The 23,133-nt window shown below is 42.1% G+C and overlaps 3 long non-coding RNA genes and 1 pseudogene across 3 annotated transcripts; 3 read left to right on the top strand and 1 right to left on the bottom strand.

Moving 5' to 3' along the window:
- The window catches only part of LOC112846316 (zinc finger protein 85-like), a 241,768-nt pseudogene that overhangs the window by 177,959 nt on the left and 40,676 nt on the right, over positions 1-23,133 (bottom strand).
- On the top strand, positions 154-23,133 carry LOC112846327 (uncharacterized). Its single transcript, XR_003219243.1, has 3 exons — positions 154-371; positions 13,889-13,990; positions 23,073-23,133. It is a non-coding gene; the product is annotated as an uncharacterized LOC112846327 (long non-coding RNA).
- LOC112846342 (uncharacterized) lies at positions 6,599-7,322 on the top strand. Its single transcript, XR_003219274.1, has 2 exons — positions 6,599-7,090; positions 7,226-7,322. It is a non-coding gene; the product is annotated as an uncharacterized LOC112846342 (long non-coding RNA).
- On the top strand, positions 10,374-12,731 carry LOC112846341 (uncharacterized). The gene is made up of 2 exons (XR_003219273.1): positions 10,374-12,499; positions 12,635-12,731. It is a non-coding gene; the product is annotated as an uncharacterized LOC112846341 (long non-coding RNA).

The raw sequence follows: 23,133 nt of genomic DNA, 5'->3' as shown, positions 1-23,133 counted from the left end.
CTCAAGTAACTATGTAGCACGTACGTAATTCCACAACACAGCGTGATGGGAAATCAGCTGTGTTTTGCTGCCCATTTATTTCGAATCTGGTGCGAACCGGCGAGACAGTTCCTGAATCAGTCACGTGGTATGGACTGCCCGAGAGGTCTCGAACGTCACTGCATACGTAATCAAAGCGAGCCTCGATACGCGCTTCACAAAAACTCCCCCGAGATTACCCGACACACGATTCGAAGCTTCGACACACAGGACACATCACTAGCTGAGATCAGCGTGAATCACGTGGGTGTCTGCTCCCTGATCTGTTTCCTGTTTGGAAAGACTTCCAGCTTCATCACGGAGTTTCTCTCGGTTTGTGGGCTCATCTAAAGGTAAGCATCGAGCTAACTTAAATGTGGGTTCAGTTTATGTTGAGTTTATCTCTGTTGAGAATAATAGATTGCTTGGTATACAGTGGATTTAAACAGACTGTAGAGTTTGTGATTGTCTGCAACATTATAATCTGGCGGTTGCTAGGGGGTAAGAATACATACAGAAAAATAGTCTGCAGGGCAGGAGAAGAGCCAACCCCCAGGACAGGAAGCCACAGGTACAAGCGTGGGGGTCTGACGTAACTAGCCGTGTCTGGAAGTGGCGTGTCTAGAAATTTTTTGTTGGGGGGGCCAGGTAGGGGCACAGATTTGGAGAAGGGTGGCAGATGTAATTGGCAGATAATGTTAAAAAAATTCTACCAACAGTTAACCATCATTCAATAACCCTGTAAACCTAATAACTGAATTTGCTTTTGACTCTTATTAGAATGAGGTTTTAACCACTACGGTGCAAAGTTTTTAGATACTGCGTTGATGAAGTACAAGAGATACAATCAGTGCTTTGTCAGTGTTTACTCAGCATTCAAGGACAGCAATATTTGCATAGTATTTTTACTGACATATAGGGCACATATGTTTTGGGCTAAAACATTTTTGAATATTAAAATACAAACTTTTTTAACATACAATTGCCAAATTATTAAAAAAAAGAAGATAATCTTCTTACAAACTGGTGTTTGATTTTGAAACAGGAAAAAAGTGGGGAAACAAATGAAAAGACTAACATTTGACTGAAACCTGAAAGCAAGTAAATACTTTCTATGCTGCCTTATGATAAACTTTGGTAATATTGATGTATAAAGAACAACACTGGCTGATGATGAAATACAATCAGCTGGCATGGTGACACTGCCAGTATTAACCTGCAGGGCTGGACTGGGACAAAAAAATTGGGCATTTTGACCAGAGACCGGCCCACCAGGTATTAAAGCCATGAAGCCTTTGAATGAAAACAAACGCTGTTGTGACAGTGATGTACACGGTCTTGTTGGTATATGTATGATTTCTATACATTTTACGTCAGATAAAAACTTTGTTCGCAAGATTCAGATAATTATTTAATAAAAGCTAGATATTTTAAATGAGAATAAGTAAGAAAAGTATTTCTTTGTGCCCCCCTTTCCCTGTTAATGCCCTACCTGGCCCCCTGGCATAACTTTGTTATACCCGCCCCTGCACAGTTACCAGCTGTCAGCTACTCAGAAAAGGATCCTGGTGTTATTTGTCTCTCAGAAACAGTTCATAACTTCCCTTCAACTCATTCATGTCACCTAAAAGGTAAACCTGTTTCTCCATCACCTGTTCAGCTCTGATGTAGAGCTGGGCGATATATCGAGTTTTTAAAAAATATCGATATATTTTTATACGAGATATAAGATGTGACAATATCCTTTATATCGATATAGTCTATGTTACGTTATAATTATAGTTGCGAAGCCGCAAGTTTGCCTCTCTTTCGTCCACTTTTGTCTTTACGCAACGTTACTCGACCTCGCCTCTCCTTCACTGAACACAACTCCCCCTCCTCCCCCATCGCTTCACCTGCAGGCAGCGACAAGATGGACACGGCAAATCTCCGTTAATGAGTTACTGCGCATCGCCCCGTGCGTGGGGCTGGACGGCGTCAACGTGTTAACGAGCTAGCCACGCTAACGCCATGCACGGCCTGAAATCCTTTCATCTTCTCAAAAGTTGACTGCGCGCCTTTTGTATGAATTCTGGTTGTGCTTGATGACCGCGAACCAATTTTATGTGATACACAGCGCTCAGCAATCTGTCAAAAAATGGTTTAGTTCGACTTTGGTAAGCTACGGAGCTGCACCGCTTGATGGATTGTCGGAGCATTACGGCTACCGAGGAGCCTCGCGGAGTAATACGTACTGTGCGTCAAGGTCAAGGTAACTTTATTTATACCCAAAGGCAAGGTAAATTTGCTTTACAGAAAAATGACAGCATTTGGCATCCCTTTAAAAACACACATACCTAGTAAATATATAAAGCTCACTGTGGCACATATATAGTAATTTTAATATTTCGGATCAAAAACAGTTCTTATTTAATTCAGTGACAGCAACGGGGACAAAGCTATTTTTATAACGCTTTGTCCTGCATCTCGGAAATAGAAACCTCCATCCTGAGGGAAGAAGCTGAAATTCACCCCTTAGTGGATGGGAACCATTTTTAAGGATTGATAAAGTTATCCTCTGTACCTGTTTAGAGGACAGGGAGGCTAAACAAGACTGTGGCTCACCTATCAGACCACTGGACCATCTCACTATCTGATTTAGAGAGTGTTTCTCTGTGACAGAGGTCTGACCGAACCATGCCACCAAACAAAAGGATAAAACAGACTCAATAAAAGAACGATAAAACAAAGTTAAAGTTTTTTGGTCAATGTGGAAATGAACAAGTTTCCTAGGGCAATAAAGGTGCTGGTGACACTTTTTACAAACTGATTTGCAATTTTGATCAAAGTTCAGTTTTTCATTTATTATGGTCCCAAGATATTTATATGATTGTACTTGCTCTATTTTCTGACCTTTAATTAAAATGACTCCGTGCCCATTTTGTTGTTTCCTAAAATCAACAACCATATCTTGTGTTTTAGATATGTTCAGCTGGAGATGAGACTCCTCACACCACTGAACAAAGTCATCAATGACTGGACCGTGGTTAATTTCACCCTCTTTCAGTAAGCTGACAATAACAGAGTCATCTGCATATTTAATAATGACCCTGTTTTCATGTCTGCCCTGACACATATTTGTATAGAGAGTGAATAATAAGGGCGATAGGACACACCCTTGAGGAAAACCTGTGGAGGAGAACACTGGGTCAGACAGAATCCCATTTATTCTCACTCTTTGTGATCTGTCAGTTAAACAATCTAAAATCCAGCCTGATTTCAAACTGTTCTAAAAGTCTTTTAATTAAAATATGGGGCTGTATTGTATTAAAAGCCGAAGAAAAATCAATGAAAAGAAGTCTTGTAAAAGTCCCTTTACTCTCTACATGTTTAAGAATCAGATTTAGTAAAGTCAAAAGTGCGTCCTCCACTCCTGTATTGGGCCTATATGCAAACTGCATTGGATCCAGCTGACCTTCAGTCTCTTTCATAATCACATTTCTGATGATTTTTTCAAAGACTTTCATTACAACTGAAGTGAGGGCAACAGGCCTGAAGTCGTTTAGAATTTTTGGACGACTAGATTTAGGGACAGGAACCACGACTGCTTCTTTCCAAAGAGAGGGCACATGTTGTGTTTGCAAGGATTTGTTAAAAAAATAACCTGAAATATAGGACTGAGTTCATCAGCACAAGATTTAATTAGGCGGCCACTAATATTATCAGGACCCTGGCTCTTGTTCACATTGACTGTATGAAAGGCCTTTTTAACATCGCTGAGTTCAATGATAAAGTGCTGAGTATCTCTCAGTTTCTGTTTCAGTTCCGAAATATCCTCGCTAAAATCAGAAGAACTAAAATGAGCATAAAACATGTTTAAAGCATTTGCAAAATCTCTGTCTGAATCACAACCATCTAAAATGACCTGACTACTGCTCTGGGGATTTTGAAACCCTGCTATGGTTTTCATACAAGTCCAGGCAGACCCAAAATTTTTTGCAGCAAATTTGCTTCCAAGAAGGTTTTTGTAGCTCTGTTTTGCTTTCAAGATTTCAATTTTCAGTTCCTTGGTGGCTGTCTGAAAATCGGTAACAGCCCCCTCTTTAAAGGCCTGTCTCTTTTTCCTTAAACAAGATTTGACGCTTTTAGTGACCCGTGGCTTATTGTTAGCGTAGACTTTAACGCGCTTACGGGGTATAATCATGTCTTTACAAAATACTGCATAAGAGCTAGTAACATCCACCAAAGCGTCGAGATCATCTCCACAAGACTGAATAAAAACTTCCCAATCTGTACACTTAAAACATTCCTGCAAGGTAAGCACAGATTCTTCTGACCATATGTCAACATCCCTAGTCTTTGTCTTCTCTCGTTTTAAGACAGTTTTATAGATGAGCAGAAGATGCACACAGTTATGGTCAGAAGATCCCAGAGGAGGAAGCAGGAGGGATTTATAAGCATTCTTCACCGATCCGTAACAAAGATCCAACATTTTATCCCGTCTGGTAGGACAGGATACATATTGATACAGATTGCCCAAAGTTGATTTAAGGGAGACATGGTTAAAGTCCCCCATTATAAAGTTTGGTGCGTCAGGAGAAAGTGCCTGCAGCTTCTGCACTACGTCTGAAATGATGCTGCAAGTGGAGGCGGGATGAGCCTTCGGGTGAATGTAAACTACGGTAATAAAAAGTTGTGGAAACTCACGAGGGAGATAAAAAGGGTGCAGTGACACAGATATTATATAATAGATATAGATAATATTCAACGTAATATTACCGTATTGTGTGTACAAGGACCATAAATGGCACCTGTTCAGAGACATGGTTACGAAGCGGATTTCAAACTCCAGGCTGTCAGTCACGCAGTAGAAGTTGGAAACAGAGCAGCTGTAAAATCTGTCTTTGTTATTATGCTCAGCGTCTTTTAGTTTACATTTTGACTGCACAATTGTGAGCTCTTTGTTATGCACAAAACAACATAGTTTTCTTTTTATTTATAGAGCATCATTATTTAATAAATGCTCATAATTTATTTTTGAGTAGTTTTTTTCATGTACATCTATGCTGTATGTTAATAAAAGTGCCTGTGTGACATCTGGGACACAGCTTTGACTAAGAACTCTCTTTTTGTTCTTACTTTATGGCTTTAAAAAAATATCGAGATATATATCTTATATCGCCATCCAGCCAAAAAATATCGAGATATGAATTTTGGGTCATATCACCCAGCTCTACTCTGATGATTCAGTAAGGACATCTCCTGGTTTCATCTTCATGTTTCCCTCTCACCACATATCCAAACCGATATCATGACCAGCAGCTTTTACAGCTGTGGCTCCAGCAAACATCAGCTGATACTAAAAATTAATATTAAATAAATTCTAACAACAGCTGATCAAGCTTAAACGTGCTGCTGTTGTTTAGCACGACATCTGCTGGTTTCCTCTTTCTGGCGCAAAGTGGGCGATAAATAAACAAAAGAGAAAAGCTGATCAGCTGATCACTGATCAGTCTCATGATTGAAGTAGCAACAGGAGAGGGAGGGGGGAGGATGAGAGAAGAAGAGGCAGCTGTGCAGCAAAGACACAATAACTCCAGCTTTGTGTCTTTTTCATTCTAGCTTAAGTTCGGGACAAACTGTGTTCCTTCTCAGCTCAATACAAAACCTGTAATATTATCTCTGAATGAGGGACCATTCCATTTTTTAAGGAGCCGTTGACAACTCTACAAACTAACCTTATGAATAAAATAAAGTTCAACATCAGTTACATCACAGCACCCACCCAGCTGTACAGAAACTCTGTCATGCTAGCTACTATGCAGTACGAGTTATTGTAACTGACTGTAAAAAGTCAGCACAACGAAAATAAACTCCACCTAAACTTGGTTTATATCTGACCCAGATAGACTGCAGGTCATAACTTCTTACCTGAAGTTCAGTTCACCTGACACTCGGACCAGCAGCCGCCTCGGGTCTCTCCTCCTCCTGCCTACCCTTCCCTCATCCACCTGCTAGCTGCCGTAGAAGCTCCGCCATGCTGGATGGCCAGTCCAGCTATGTTAAACTGTTAATCTTTCGCCAAAACACTGTTTTCTGTGATGCTGTCTTTCGTGCTTGGCTCTCCTACCTTTGCTAACATGATGCTCATAGCGCAGAAGCCGATGCTGCATTCACTTACACTCGGATATCTGAGCTTCACTGTGAAAACATAATTGTACATTTGATATTTCATTGGATTTTATTGTTTTGGCTTCGGGGTGGCACCTGGGGTGGCCAGTCTGGTTGGGGGGGTGGCCTGTGCCCCCCCAGGCCACCCCGCTGGACACGCCACAGGTGTCTGGGCCTAAACTCCGCTGCAGGTCTATATATCAAACGATCACTGTGGCATTACTGAGAGTTGAAAAACTGTCTAAAGTCTTTCATCTTTAATAAAATGATCAGTGTTCTGCTCTACCAGGTGTAACAATTGAGTTTAACATCCAGGCATCCATGAAAATGGAATTTATGACATTTAACGGAGTTAGAAGTTAGCAGGAAGTTAGCTCGCTAGCTTCCATCTAAATACAATATAGCATGTCCTGACTGCGGGGTTTTGGAAACAAATTAAAACTGTAATAGGGCAGCCCTTAGCGGCTGGAAACACAGTGAGATGGACGAAGGCAAGTGCAGTGGAACAAAAGTATTTATTTCCCATACAGCTCTCCTTACAACAATTCACTTGTCGAGCTTCTTCACAGCACTATATATCCCTCTCTAATGACAACCAGCAGCCTTAAATATGTTCAGCTGTCACAGACTAAACCATTATTCCACTCTTAGGTAAATTCTTAAATCCCAACCTTCCACCACAGTATACAATATATCAATTAGAATAAATAAATACATAAATACATTTCACATTTTCATATTAATAAATATTTCACACTTTAATTCTACACCAAACCCAATATTATAAAAACCCAGAAACCCAAGCACAAAAAGATTCACCACACTCTCTTAACCAATGGTCTCTCCCGGAACCTTTAAATGGTGTCTGGACCCCCGGGGAAACATTTGCCCAAACACCCTGAAGAGGACACAGGCAAGAAAGGTGAGTAATCATTATCTTACAAACACTTATTTGCGCCACTTTTCTTCCTAGATTTCACACACACACATTTGCATTAGTTTTCCTTACTGGTAAACCTTAATCATAATCTCAATCACCATTCTTCTCTCCTGACAGACAACCACCACATTCCTTGATGAGGAGCAGCTGTGCAGGATCTGAATCAAGGCTACCAACTGATTTTAAAATTCCCAATAAATAATCAATAAATATTTAAACTTCTTGTGTGCAAATGTTTTACTGTGCAAATCCATGCTTAAAGTGCAATGCTAAATAAAGTGCTTGATAAGGTGCTTTTAATAAAGTGAAAGGTGTGCTCTAAAGTGCTATACAGATAATATAATACAAATAAATGTAGTAAGGGAGTCCTCTTCCTTACATTTCCTCCTCCCTCTCCTAAGCACGAAGTGCTTTAGTCCTCTGTCATCCTAGACAAACAGTCAGCAACCACATTTGACTTCCCTGGCCTATAGTGGACCGTAAAGTCATAAGGCTGCAGAGACAGGTACCATCCTGCAATGCGGGCATTCGCATCCCTCATGCGGTTCAACCACTGGAGGGCACGATGATCAGTCTCTAGGGTGAAGTGACGTCCCAGAAGATAATACCTCAAGGCCGCGATAGCCCATTTCATGGCCAAGCACTCTTTCTCCACCGTCGAATACCTCGTCTCCCTGTCGAGTAGTTTCCGACTCAAAAACACCACAGGCCTTCTTTCACCATCCACCTCTTGCTGAAGGACAGCACCAAGGCCAACTCCTGAAGCATCAGTTTGCAAGATGAATGGCTTGTTGAAGTCTGGGCTGTGTAGAACTGGAGGTGTGCAAACTGCTCCCTTGAGGTCTCTGAATGCTTGCTCACAGTCTTCTGTCCAACGCACTTTGTTGGGGGCTGAGCCTTTTGTGAGATTATTCAGTGCAGTGGATCGCTCTGCAAAAGAAGGTATGAATTTCCTGTACCAGCCTACTAGACCAAGAAAACCTCTCACCTTCCTTTTTGTTGTCGGAACTGGGAAGGACTGAATTGCTTCAATCTTTCCAACCTGCGGCTTTATCTTCCCAGAGCCAACCACGAAGCCCAAGTACTCCACTTCTCTCTTGGCTATGGAGCACTTCTTGGGGTTAATAGTCAGTCCAGCCATTCTGATGGAGTGTAGCACCTTCTGTAGGTGACTAACATGCTCATCCCAGGACTGGCTGTACACCACCACGTCATCCAGATATGCTGCAGAGAATGCTGACACATCTCTCAGTACATGGTCCATTAATCGTTGGAATGTCGCTGGTGCACCTTGAAGCCCAAATGGCATGACTTTAAATTGGTACATACCAAAAGGAGTTTTGAAGGCTGTCAGCTCTTTCGCTTCTGGTGCCAAAGCCACTTGCCAGTATCCTTTACACAGATCGAGTGTCGTAATGTACCTTGCTGATCCAACTCTCTCTAGCAGGTCATCCACCCTGGGCATTGGGTAAGGATCAAACTTGGATACTGCATTCAAATATCTGAAATCAATACAGAATCTCAGGGTGTCATCTTTCTTTGGTACCAAAACAATTGGGCTGCACCACTCACTACTTGACACTTCAATGATTCCCAGATTCAACATCAGTTTTATTTCTTTCTGCAGCACTGGCACCAACCGTTCTGGAATTCTGTAGCTCTTTTGTCGAACGGGTGCATCCTCCTTCACCCGTATCTTGTGCTGAACCAGTGATGTGAAGCCTGGTGTTTCTCGAAAGAGCTGTGGGTCCACGAGTGGTTTAATATCAGCCTGCTCAGTAGGAGACAAATGAGAAAGGTCAACTGAAGCACAAACTTGAATGTTAGTTGGAAAGAACTTCTCAGTCACCTCCTCATCCTTAACTGAACGCACCAGTAACTGATGGCCCGGCTCTTGTCGGCCGTGGAATTCCTTCAACAAGTTCACGTGAAATGTCTGATATTTCTTAACTCTTTCTGGCATATTCAGTTCATAAGTGACTTTACTCACTTGTCTGATGATCTCATATGGTCCATGCCATTTTGTCAGCAGCTTGTTATCGCTGGTGGGAAGCAATAACAGTACTTTCTGACCTGGAAGGAAGACCCTATCCCTGGCCTTCTGATCATACCATGTCTTTTGATGTTTTTGTGCAGCTTTCATATTGTCTTGCACCAATGATGCCATTTTCTCCAACCTCTCTCTCATGGTGATGACGTAGGCTGCGATGTTTTCGCCCTCTGCTTTGGGGTCCTCCCAGCAGTCCTTAAGCAGATCCAGGGGCCTCTCACTTGGCGGCCATACAAAGTTCAAAAGGCGAAAAGCCAGTGGAAACCTGCGGGACCTCCCGGTAGGCGAACAGAAGGTATGGCAGCCATTGATCCCAGTCAGCACCTGTGTCAGAGACAAACTTGCGCAGCATACTTTTGAGAGTCTGGTTGTATCTCTCCACTAGCCCGTCCGTTTGGGGGTGATAAGGGGTGGTCTTAAGTCCCTTTATCCCTAACAGCGTATAAACCTGCTGCAACAACTTGGATAGAAAGTTCGTTCCACAATCTGTCAGAATTTCTCTTGGTATGCCTACCCTAGAGAAAAGCTGCAGCAGACAATTAGCAATGTGACGGGCTTTAATTGATCTGAGTGGGAAGGCTTCAGGAAACCGTGTTGCATAATCACATATGACTAATATGTAGCGATGACCTGTGGAGCTCCTCTCTAAAGGGCCCACAATATCCATGCCTAGCCTCTCAAATGGTGTTTCAATAATTGGCAGTGGTTGCAACTGGGCTCGTGCTACTCCTTTGCCTGAGGTCAACTGACATTTTTCACAGGAACGGCAAAACTCAGAAACCTGGACATACATCCCTGGCCAAACAAAACGGCTGCTGATCCTATTCAATGTTTTGTGAAAAGCCATATGACCTGCCCATGGAATTGAATGACCCAAATCCATAACTTTGTTTCTGAACTGTTGTGGGAGTGCTACAGCTTCGCGCTTCCCCTTTCTCTGGTACAAGATGCCTCCTTTAATTAGGTAAACAGTATCTACAAGACAGCTTACCTGACCTTGACTAGCCCCCTCTAACTCTGTTACCTTCTCAAACCAGGGTTTTAGAGTAGGGTCGCTTCTTTGGAGTGCACCTAAATCTGAGGGAACATCAAACTCAAGCTGGTTATTTGGCTTAGGAAACAATGCTGTACCTTTTTCCTCTGAGCCTTTGAACTTTTCTCTTCTTTTCTGAGCCCTAGACTTCCTAATCTTCCCTGGCTCTGTTTCGAAAGACTCCTCAAAAGAGGGTAGCTCTTGCATCATTTCCTTTGCACTTTGTGCTCTTGTGACTACATGACAGGGTTTAAATGGTTCAACTGTCATATCTAGAGGAAGTGAGCCTCCAGATTCAGCACCTAGAATGTCTTTCTCAGCACTCATTTGAGGGTCATAATCTGACTGATGTATTAGATCAAAGAGAGTGGGGATGTCATTACCAAGTATCACTGAATATGGCAAACTGGGAACCACAGCTACCACTAACAAGTAGGTTTGACCTCCCACTGTCAGGTAAACCTCAGCAGTGGGGTACCTGTGTTCATCTCCATGCACACAACTTATTGTAGCCCCAACCCCACTTAGCTTTTCTCTTGAAATTATGCTAGAGTGTACAAGAGTTTGGAAGCACCCAGAGTCAAGCAAAGCTTCCTCTTTGCGCCCATTAATTAAAACAGGGACAGTACAAGCTTTCTTTCCTACTGGCTCTGTGGCTGGTCTTGGAACTGCACACAAAAGAGATGGTTTTGACTTAAGGGCAGGGCAAAATTGTTGTGTATGGCCAAAGTTATGACAGTGATAACATTTAATATCCTGAACTGAAGACTTAAAGGATTTCTTCACATTGTGAGGTCTATGGGAAGGGAACTGTCTAGAACTAGAAAGATTTCTAGCCTGAACTTGACCAGAACCCTGTTCACCCCCAATGGACTTACTTGGTTGGGCGTAGTGGGTGTCCCGGCTGAAGTAGGTGCTCTTGCTTCCTTTTCTGGCTGAAGTGAAAACCTCTGCGAGGCTAGCTGCTTCCTTTGCCGTCTTCGGGTCATGCTCACGTATCCAGATTTCCAGCTCTGGGTTAACCATTCTTAAAAACTGCTCCAGAATTATCTGCTCAGATATTTCTTCTACAGTTGATTTTTCAGGTTTAATCCATCTTGAAAACAGGTCTTTCAATCTTACATAAAGTTCACGTGGCGTCTCACCTGGTTCAACTTTCATAGATCTGAAGCGGCATCTGTAGGTGTCAGCAGTGATCTCATATTTTGCCAGAATTGCCTCTTTCACTTTATCATAGTTCTCAGAGTCTGTTACATCCATAAGAATGTAGGCTGTGCGGGCTTTACCTGTCAACAGGGGAACCAGACGAATAGCCCACTCATCTCTGGGCCATCGACACACGTTTGCCATTCTTTCAAACGTAGTCAGAAAATGTTCAATGTCATCTTCTGGTGACAGAGGAAAAAGTTTTGGTTCAATTAAAGACCTGGACCCACTGGCCACTAGAATGTCTTCACCATTGAATCCATGTTCTTGTTCTTCAGATGTTGTAGGGGGCGCTGGCGCCTCTGGTGGATTAGGCTTATCAATTACAGCATTAACTTGTAGCTGGATTTGCTGAAATTGATGCTGCATGCCTTTCCACCTTTGCTCCTGACGTGACAAATCCTTCTCCCACTTTTGGTCTCTGGCTGCTTGAGACCGCATAAGAGATTTCACCAACCCTGTCAACTCCTCCAATTTGTCCTCAGGGCTTGTTGCTGCCATGGCATCTAGCTCAGATGAAGCTCCAACTCCTTCATCAGGCTGCTCCTCTTGGCCTGGCTTTCTTCCACCTCTTGTCATCATCTTCTCACTGTGGCATGAGTGACACACTTCTGACACCACTTGTAATAGGGCAGCCCTTAGCGGCTGGAAACACAGTGAGATGGACGAAGGCAAGTGCAGTGGAACAAAAGTATTTATTTCCCATACAGCTCTCCTTACAACAATTCACTTGTCGAGCTTCTTCACAGCACTATATATCCCTCTCTAATGACAACCAGCAGCCTTAAATATGTTCAGCTGTCACAGACTAAACCATTATTCCACTCTTAGGTAAATTCTTAAATCCCAACCTTCCACCACAGTATACAATATATCAATTAGAATAAATAAATACATAAATACATTTCACATTTTCATATTAATAAATATTTCACACTTTAATTCTACACCAAACCCAATATTATAAAAACCCAGAAACCCAAGCACAAAAAGATTCACCACACTCTCTTAACCAATGGTCTCTCCCGGAACCTTTAAATGGTGTCTGGACCCCCGGGGAAACATTTGCCCAAACACCCTGAAGAGGACACAGGCAAGAAAGGTGAGTAATCATTATCTTACAAACACTTATTTGCGCCACTTTTCTTCCTAGATTTCACACACACACATTTGCATTAGTTTTCCTTACTGGTAAACCTTAATCATAATCTCAATCACCATTCTTCTCTCCTGACAGACAACCACCACATTCCTTGATGAGGAGCAGCTGTGCAGGATCTGAATCAAGGCTACCAACTGATTTTAAAATTCCCAATAAATAATCAATAAATATTTAAACTTCTTGTGTGCAAATGTTTTACTGTGCAAATCCATGCTTAAAGTGCAATGCTAAATAAAGTGCTTGATAAGGTGCTTTTAATAAAGTGAAAGGTGTGCTCTAAAGTGCTATACAGATAATATAATACAAATAAATGTAGTAAGGGAGTCCTCTTCCTTACAAAAACGTACAGCTCTGTTATCACTTCCAACATAAATGAAGACAGAAAACTAAACAGCAATTTGTAGGGTTACTGAAGTTTGGCTAGCTGGTATATAATGATGTGCTACGTGATCGCTAGCAATCGCATGGCAGGATGCTGTAAAAGGACCAAACTTCAGTCAGGAGAACAACTGAGATAATCCATCCACAATACGAGGTTAGTCATTCATATACTGCTGCTTGGGCTGTAGTTACATCCTAAGGTTTTAAAAACTGAGCTTTAATAAATGATTAGCGGTAATAAAAGCCGAGGGAGGTCAACAGTGATCACTGACTGTTTTAGGAGCTTTTTGAGATTAAATAGAAGAAAATACAAAACATCAAACATGTTAACAACACAAAAGCCATATTAAATGCAGACTACTTTAGGCCCGGAAGTAGGATTCGTCACGTCATCACTGAACAACCAGATAGGACTTCATAGGACGATCTCCAGATGCATCTGTATTTTATTTTCTTCCAGCGCAAATAAAGACGTCCCATTCTTCACCTGGAAGTAAAAGTCTCCAAAAGGTCGCTACCATCAAAAATCCGTGAAATTGGCGAAGTGTGTTCACAGTTTATTGTGAACACGTTGACAGAGTGAGAGACTGTTTGCAGAAAAACACCAACTAATCATTAGCTCAGCATGCTGGGAGAAGCTGAGCGCTCGCTTGCTTGTTCAGTTATTTCCATCTCGCTTTGACTGCAGCTGTAACCTGACGTATTCCAGCAGGATTTGTAAAAAGAGTTTTGATAAACACAAAGCTGGACAGCAATGCTGTCATATACATATCTATATATATATATATATATATATATATATATATATATATATATATATATATATATATATATTAGATAGAGAGATAGAGATATATATATATAGAGAGAGATAGATATATAGAGATATCTCTCTCTCTCTCTCTCTCTGTGTGTGTGTGTGTGTGTGTGTGTGTGTGTGTGTCCCAGCTGAGTAACAGGAGTCTGGTGGTGCAACAGAGGAACAATTTCATCCATTTGGACTCAGCTCAGCCACTACAGAGGAAACAATCAATGACTTCAACACAAAAGGTGAGAAAAATATCACAGTTATAATATTACTGAAACTGTGTGCACAGCTGGTGTGTTTTTAAAAACATGTTAACAGCAGCTTTATCTTTTGCATCCTGGGCTCATCCATATATACAGAATCTACATTCAAATCGGTGGCGCTGTCACTTGGTGTTCGCTCGCTTTGTGGTATAGTATCACTTCCTGTTCCTGCTCAAACACAGTGGTGTTTCTGAGTAGCTTTTCTGCTTAGCAGTTTAATTTAAATCTTTTGATACATTCCTTTTTCATGGTATAATCTTAACATGCTTCATCTGAATCACCCTTTCTGTGTGCTCACTACCTAATTTATAGCCAAAGTATTCACTCACTTAGCTTAGCTCGTAGCCGACTCGTTAGCACCATGGCTACTTCACCTGTCCCTCCTGCACTTTCCTGCTCATTGTGTCAGATGTTTAGTTACTCCTCGGCCTCCTTTAGCAGTAATGATACCTGTAATAAATGTAGCATATTTGCAGCTCTGGGCCAGGATTACTGAATTGGAGACTCGGCTTCGCAGCCTTCATTCACCCGTAGCTAGCCAGGCCCCTGTCGCTGGTGCAGCCGAAGATAGCGTAGGCCCCGCTAGCTGTTCCCCGGCAGACCCCAAGCAGCTGGGGAAAGAGGGCGGCTGGGTGACGGTGAGGAGGAAGCATAGTCTTAAATAGAAGCCCCAGGTACACCACCAACCTGTTCATGTGTCTAACCGTTTTTCCCCACTTGGCGACACACCCGCCGGGGGTCAAACTCTGGTAATTGGTGATTCTGTTCTCAGACATGTGAAGCTAGAGACACCGGCAACCATAGTCAATTGTCTTCCAGGGGCCAGAGCAGGCGACATTGAAGGAAATTTAAAACTGCTGGCTAAGGGTAAACGTAAATACAGTAAGATCATAATTCATGTCGGCAGTAATGACACCCGGTTACGCCAATCGGAGGTCACTAAAATCAATATTGAATCGGTGTGTAACTTTGCCAAAACAATGTCGGACTCTGTAGTTTTCTCCTGGTTCCCTCCCCAATCAGACCAGGAGTGACATGTTTAGCCGCATGTTCTCCTTAAATTGCTGGCTGTCTGAGTGGTGTCCCAGAAACGATGTGGGCTTCATAGATAATTGGCAAACCTTCTGGAGGAAAAACCTGGTCTTGTTAGGAGAGACGGCATCCATCCCACTTTGGATGGAGCAGCTCTTATTTCTAGAAATATGGACCAATTTATTAAACCCCTCAAAATATGACTATGCAGAGTTGGGACCAGGAAGCAGAGTTGCAGTCTTACACGCCTCTCTGCAGCTTCTCTCCTCCTGCTACCCCCCCAAAAACCCATCTCCATTGAGACTGTGTCAGCTCCCAAACAGACAAAATACAAACTAAAAACCAGCAATAAACAATTTAAACATAAAAAATCACAAAGAAAGAACAATACAGTATCCACATCTGAACCAAAGTGTCTGTGAAGGTTCTCAGTCATCCAGGTCATCGTAGTCAAAGGAGTTTGCAAAGAAAAGCGTCTGGACTTCTTTAAGTTGCTTGAAGACGTTTCACCTCTCATCCGAGAAGCTTCTTCAGTTCTAAGGTCAAATGGCCGAGAGTCCCAGATTTAAACCCAGTGGGAGTGTCCTTTGACCATCTGAACCAAAGAGTAAAACAGTGAAATGTGGATTATTAAATATTAGGTCTCTCTCCTCCAAGTCTCTGTTAGTACATGACTTAATAATTGATCAACAAATCGATTTACTCTGCCTTACAGAAACCTGGTTGCAGCCAGATGATTATGTTAGTTTAAATGAATCAACACCCCCGAGTCATTCTAACTACCAGAAACCTCGAAGCACAGGCTGAGGGGGCGGTGTGGCAGCAATTTTTCACACCAGCCTATTAATTAACCAAAGACCAAGACAGACTTTTAATTCATTTGAAAGCCTGATGCTTAGCCTCGTCCACCCCAGCTGTAAAACTCAGAAACCAGTCTTACTTGTTATCATCTATCGTCCACCTGGGCCTTACACAGAGTTTCTCTCTGATTTCTCAGACTTTTTATCTGATTTAGTGCTCAGCTCAGATAAAATAATTATTGTGGGTGATTTTAACATCCATGTAGATGCTAAAAATGACAGCCTCAACATGGCATTTAATCTGTTATTAGACTCAATTGGCTTCTCTCAAAATGTAAAAGAACCCACCCACCACTTTAATCACACTCTTGATCTTGTTTTAACATATGACATAGAAACTGAACATTTAACAGTGTTTCCTGAAAACCCTCTGCTGTCTGATCATTTCCTGATAACATTTACATTTACAATAATTGATTACACAGCAGCGGAGAGTAGACTTTATCAAAGTAGATGTCTTTCTGAAAGTGCTGTAACTAAGTTTAAGAATATAATCCACCCACTGTTATCATCTTCAATGCCCTGTACCAACATAGAGCAGAGCAGCTATCTGAACACTACTCCAACAGAGGTCGATTATCTTGTTAATAATTTTACCTCCTCACTACGTATGACTCTGGATACTGTAGCTCCTGTGAAAACTAAGGCCTCAAATCAGAAGTACCTGACTCCGTGGTATAATTCTCAAACACGTAGCCTAAAGCAGATAACTCGTAAGCTGGAGAGGAAATGGCGTGTCACAAATTTAGAGGATCATCATTTAGCCTGGAGAAATAGTTTGCTGCTTTATAAGAAAGCCCTCCGCAAAGTCAGAACATCTTACTATTCGTCACTGATTGAAGAAAATAAGAACCCCAGGTTTCTCTTCAGCACTGTAGCCAGGCTGACAAAAAGTCAGAGCTCTACTGAGCCAACAATCCCTTTAACGTTAACTAGTAATGACTTCATGAACTTCTTCACAAATAAAATTTTTATCATTAGAGAAAAAATTACCAATAATCATCCCACAGATGTAATATTATCTACAGCTACTTTTAGTACCATCAATGTTAAGTTAGACTCTTTTTCTCCAATTGATCTTTCTGAGTTAACTTCAATAATTAATTCCTCCAAACCATCAACGTGTCTTTTAGACCCCATTCCTACAAAACTGCTCAAAGAAGTCCTGCCATTAATTAATGCTTCAATCTTAAATATGATCAACCTATCTCTATAATCGGCTATGTACCACAGGCCTTCAAGCTGGCTGTAGTTAAACCTTTACTTAAAAAGTTATCTCTAGACCCATCAGTCTTAGCTAATTATAGGCCAATCTCCAACCTTCCTTTCATATCAAAAATCCTTAAAAACATTACAAAGGACCAAGGATAAAGGAGGATTAGATCTGCCTAACTTGAATCACTATTTTTTAGCCAACAGGCTTCAGTTCATCTCTAGATGGTTTAAACACAGCTTCTTAGATGAGCCCTGGCTAGATGTAGAACAGGCACTATGTAATAATCTAGAAATTTCAGACCTACTATTTATCAGCTCAAACATCAAAAGACATGAATGCTTTAAAAGCATCAACATCAGCTCTTCTCTGACAGCATGGTGGGAGTTTCTAAAAATGACAGCGTCCTCATTAATGCCATGCAAACGTACACCTATCTGGAATAACCCTGACATATTACAAAACAATAATATGATTAATTTTCCAGAATGGAGTTGTAAAGGAATTAAATACTTAGAACATATATTAGAGGGAACAGAATTTATTCCATTTGTCAGACTAGTTACACAATATGGGATCAACAAGAAAAGATTTTTAGAATATCAACAAATTAAATCCATAGTAAAAAAGAGATTTAACCTCAGTCAAGCTGAATTACAAACACCACCAAGTGCGGTACACTTTCTTACTCTTAAATCCCCCAAATTATTATCTAAAATATACAGAACACTTTCTAAAATAGATGAATCAATATCCCTTCCTATTGCAAAGTGGGAAGCAGATTTATCAGTAAGCTTAGACCAAAACTTCTGGTCTCAGGTATGCTTAAAAACCTTTAAATTGCTTAAAAATCCCAGTCTGCAATTAATACAATACAAAATACTACATAGAGTGCACTATACAGGTCATCGGATGTTCAAGATGGGCTTTACATCTTCCAACAACTGCTCACACTGTCAAGGCAATACACCAGACAATTACATCCACGCCCTTTGGTTCTGTCCACCAGTGCAGAAGTTTTGGCGTGAGATATGTGAAGACTTATCAAAGTGTCTGAAATTTAACATTCCAGCCTCCCCTTTAGTGTGCTTGCTGAGCAACTTGGATGAGGTCACTGCAGAAATAAACACAGCCCACATTGTTTTTACAGCCCTATGCATTGCCAAGAAAACGGTCCTCCTTAACTGGAAAAATAAAAATAATCTTAATTCTAATCAATATAAAAACCATCTAATAGATCACATTAGTCTTGATACAGCCTCTGCCACCACATTTGATCAATCCCTTTGGGCTCCTTTGATCGGCTTCATCACCTACTGGAGGTGGGGGGTCATGGTTTGGTCCTACCTTCGCTATTGTGGTTGATGTGGAGGTTGGGATGGGCTTGAGGGTGGGAAAGCATGTTTATGTCTGTGTGTGCTTGTTTGTCTGTGTCTATGGCTACGTTCACACTGCAGGTCTTAATGCTCAATTCCAATTTTTTGATCAAATCCGATTTTTTTGTCTGCTTGTTCACACTACACATAAAATGCGACATCAAACGCGCTCTAGTGTGAACGCTCAAAGCGGCCCGCATGCGCAAAAGAAGATGTCACACACAACGCGCTCTGTTTAGACCCAGAGCAAACAATATTGTTTGACTGATTGCCCTTAATATAAAGACTTCGGACTTTATGTTTCCAGATTTTTGCTTTAAGTTATTTTGTTATTTACATAATAATGTAGATGACCTAATAATGATCCTTTTTGCTATTTTAGAGGAGCGGTGCTTCAAAGGATAGTTGCAGATTTCTGTCAGAATCTGCAGAAAATACAGTAAAAATAAAATGTTCACATTTCTCCAACGTTGTCTTCCTAACAGTTTCACCGGATGGTAGGAAATCGTTCGCGATGTCCTATCGGGCGCTTCTCCGGCGCTGATAATTGGCGTCTGTCTTGTGTCAGTGACGTAAAAGACGGATTTAATGCGACATGACCGTTCACACAGCAGTCGCTTTCTAAAACATCGGATACGTATCGGATTCAGTACCACATACGAAAGTGACCCAGATCGGATTTGAAAATATCGGATTTGTGCCGTTCACACTGTCATACCAAGATCGGATACGGGTCGCATAGGGGCGAAAAAATCGGATTTGATGCGCTTTCGCCTGCAGTGTGAACGTAGCCTATATGTCAGGTCGGGTCTTAGACTCCACCTCCCTGGGAACTCCCAGGCCCTCCAAGTGTGGAGGCCTATCTCCCCTCACCACACTCCCTGCTGGTAACTGATGCCCTCAGGGGTTGGTGCATTGGTGGTTCTTGGTGTCCGGGGCTGGGCGCTCAGGTATGCACCAGCTCACTCTCGGTGGCTACTTGGCGGGGCCTGGTGCCTGTCGCTCGGTCAGGCCTCTTCCGGGGCAAAGGGGGCGCTCGGGCCTCCGGCCTCGGGGCCTGCAACTTGGTTCACTCTGGCACAGCTGGCTGCCGGCAGAGCCGGCGGGCACGCCAGTGCAGCCCCCTCTGGCTTCTGCTCCGTGGCTACTGGGTGACCCCCTCGTCTGGGGATCTCCTCAGCCCTTCCCAGGAAGGTGGCACGGATGCCCCTCCGGTGGTACTCCTTGGGCTCTCGCACTCTGGGGCCTCTGGATGTCTGGAGCCTGGATCTCCTCCATGCCTGCTTCATGCCCTGGGGGACGGGGCTATGGGCCTCCACACCCTCTAGCAGACCGTTACATGGGGAAACCTTTTGTATACAAGCGCGTTGATCCACACAGGTGTGCACACGGGTGTTCACTGTTCGTAGACATAAACTACACCTTTCTTAGCTGCTACTTCAAAGCACATTGTGCGCTGTCTGTCCTGCGTGCTGCACAACAACTTTCAATATTTAGCATTTACTGCTGTTCACACTTAGCTAGATTAACGTGATGGTGTTGTGTTTAGTATGTTGCTTTGTTTTTGTTTGGTTTTTTTTTTTTTGCTTGTCTTCTCTTCTTTTTCTCTCAACAGGTGATCCAGGAGATTTTTTTTTCTCTTTGTCTTTGTAAGTGCCCTTTCTCACTGTCCCTTTTCCCTTCTGTTTTTCTTTTCCTTCCTCTCTTTCTTTCTCCCTTTCCTATCCCCCAGTCATGTCTGTCCCATCTGTAACAACTGAAAATAAAATAAATAATAACAACAAAGTTTGATCTAATGGACCAATACGGCAATGCCATGATGATCCATTTGGCAAAATAAATCCATTTGGTATCCTTGTTGATCTTCAGACAACAATTCTGACGGCTAAAGAACCAAATGAGACAGGCAAAAAAGAAAAAAAAAATCCTTGAAAGAGTAGTTGTCAAACAGCTAACAGATCATCTGCAGAGGAATGGCTTATTTGAAGAGTTTCAGTCAGGTTTCAGAGCTCATCACAGCACAGAAACAGCTTTAGTGAAGGTTACAAATGATAAAAAGCGCTATATAAATACAGGCCATTTACCATCTTCTTATGGCCTCTCACAGTGGACTCATCTCTGTGCTTGTCCTGCTAGACCTCAGTGCTGCGTTCGATACTGTTGACCATAATATCCTATTAGAGCGATTAGAACATGCTGTAGGTATTACAGGTACTGCACTGCAGTGGTTTGTATCATATCTATCTAATAGACTCCAATTTGTACATGTAAATGGAGAGTCCTCTTCACACACTAAGGTCAATTATGGTGTTCCACAGGGTTCAGTGCTAGGACCAATTCTATTTACATTATACATGCTTCCCTTAGGCAGCATCATTAGAAGACATAGCATAAATTTTCACTGCTATGCAGATGACACGCAGCTCTATCTATCCATTGAATTGAATTGAAATCATAAACCACAGAAGTTACAAGAAAATACAAAGATCATATTTTATAAGCACACACTGAAACAACAATATCATCAGTTGAACTTGCAATTTCGTAAAAGATTTTCTTCATTGATCAATATTTCTTCAATAATGTCATTTTAATTATACCTCTCATTGTGTCACATCTAGGGATGCAACGATACCAATTTTTTCAAACCGATCCGATACCGATACTTGGATCTGAGTACTTGCCGATACCGAGTACAAAAACCGATACTTCTGCCACACACAAGTTAAACTTAACCGGTAGTAAAGAAACGACCCCACACAACTCTTTAACACAAACGAAACGTTTACTGAACGTAAGGGCAGAGACAAAGGCTACGTTCACACTGCAGGCGAAAGCGCATCAAATCTGATTTTTTTGACCCGTATCCGATCTTGGTGTGACAGTGTGAACGGCACAAATCCGATATTTTCAAATCCGATCTGGGTCACTTTCGTATGTGGTACTGAATCCGATACATATCCGATGTTTTAGAAAGCGACTGCTGTGTGAACGGTCAAGTCGCATTAAATCCGTCTTTTACGTCACTGACACAAGACAGACGCCAATTATCAGCGCCGGAGAAGCACCCGATAGGACATCGCGAACGATTTCTTGCCATCCGGTGAAACTGTTAGGAAGACCACATTGGAGAAATGTGAACATTTTATTTTTACTGTATTTTCTGCAGATTCTGACAGAAATCTGCAACTATCCTTTGAAGCACCGCTCCTCTAAAACAGCAAAAAGGATCATTATTAGGTTATTTGCATTATTATGTAAATAACAAAATAACTTAAAGCAAAAATTTGGAAACATAAAGTCCGAACTCTTTATATTAAGGGCCATCAGTCAAACAATATTGTTTGCTCTGGGTCTAAACAGAGCGAGTTGTGTGTGATATCTTCTTTTGCGCATGCGGGCCGCTTTGAGCGTTCACACTAGAGCGCGTTTGATGTCGCATTTTATTTGTAGTGTGAACAAGCAGACAAAAAAATCGGATTTGATCAAAAAATCGGAATTGAGCATTAAGACCTGCAGTGTGAACGTAGCCAAATACTGTACAACACATCCCTTTTTTATGATATTGATATTCCAATTCCTTAACCAAATGAAATACACTGTATAAATGAAATAATTCCCTTTCAAATTATATTAAACAACCCAACTTATGTTATCACCTTTTGGTAAGTGACTCACTCACTGACTAATATACACTCCAAAACACGTTATATAAATCCACTAAACATACAATATTCACACATGGGCCCCACACACACTCACATTCACACTTGTTGCAGGCCTGTTTGCTGCTCACGCCGGACGATGGAGAAAAATCCTCTTCTCCCCAGTAAGAGCACAAAAGTCTGACTTACAGTTCCGTTGCTCGGTAGGTCGCCATTCACCAGTCCCACACTAAATCCACTCCCTGCGGACCCGATGCTGTCTCTGCTACAGCGCGTTAGCCAGTCACTGTCCAGCTCTCCGACAGTCCATAGCAGCTGCCTCCGTGGCGCAGCCAAGCAGTCCGGGCTAGCCTTTAGCCTCGGCGGTCATGGCTGGAAACACAGTTTTCCACGGACGGTGGTGCGACCGTTGAAACAAAAAGTCACTTCACCCACACTCTGTTGCGAAGCTCTCACACGGTTAGCTTTCTAGTCACACACTCTTTTGTGCAAGTTAACCTCAGTAAAACTAGCCGAGTCTCTCACTTTGGTTCAGCTGACCTCGTGCATCTCTCCATGCCGTTCTCTTCTGTGAACTGTGAACACCTTATGTGCCGTTCAAGTCCATGGGAATTATGATTATCTACTCCCAAATTCCCATCCGTGCTACATAAGTATCGGTTCATGGTATTGGTTAACTTTTACGAGTACGAGTACGCACACATTTTACAGTATCGGCCCCGATACCCGATACCAGTATCGGGATCTGTACATCCCTAGTCACATCATTGTAATGTGATACTGCCACCAGAAGGTGGTGGTAACACACCTACAATGTGTTTGTTGACATGTTGAATTCCACTGATGGAGGGAGTTTCAGTTTGTTCCATGACTGCATTTCACTCACTGCCTCTGTTTGTATCTCTGTCACTGCAGGACCAACATGGAGCAACAAGTCAGCGCTCTCAGGAGGCCGACAAACCTCACAGAAGAAAGG

The sequence above is a fragment of the Oreochromis niloticus genome, linkage group LG3 (genome assembly GCF_001858045.2).
Source record: "Oreochromis niloticus isolate F11D_XX linkage group LG3, O_niloticus_UMD_NMBU, whole genome shotgun sequence".
Classification (NCBI taxonomy): Eukaryota; Metazoa; Chordata; class Actinopteri; order Cichliformes; family Cichlidae; genus Oreochromis; species Oreochromis niloticus.
Note: the sequence above shows the minus strand (reverse complement) of the source record. Positions and strands in the feature narration are given on the sequence as shown.